Source organism: Monopterus albus, unplaced genomic scaffold (assembly GCF_001952655.1).
Source record: "Monopterus albus unplaced genomic scaffold, M_albus_1.0 scaffold216.1, whole genome shotgun sequence".
Classification (NCBI taxonomy): domain Eukaryota; kingdom Metazoa; phylum Chordata; class Actinopteri; order Synbranchiformes; family Synbranchidae; genus Monopterus; species Monopterus albus.
In genome coordinates, this window is record NW_018128096.1 from 603972 (window position 1) to 604222 (window position 251).

Below are 251 nucleotides of genomic sequence, written 5' to 3' on the forward strand. Positions count from 1 at the left end.
TTCTTACAACATAGCCAAGCACGTGGCCAACTGGTTCACTTGTCAGATGACCTTCCAGATCTTTACATGCTATCTTAGCACCCCCTGGTAAGGGGGACTCAACCATAACACTAGTGTTTCGCTAGAATTTTATCACAATGGCATCTCATCCAAGACGATGACTAGTCAGCCTACAGACAAGAGGTTGAGCAGCTGGTTCTGTGGTGTAGCTGCAACAACCTGGAGCTGAACATGCTCAAAACAGTGGAGAT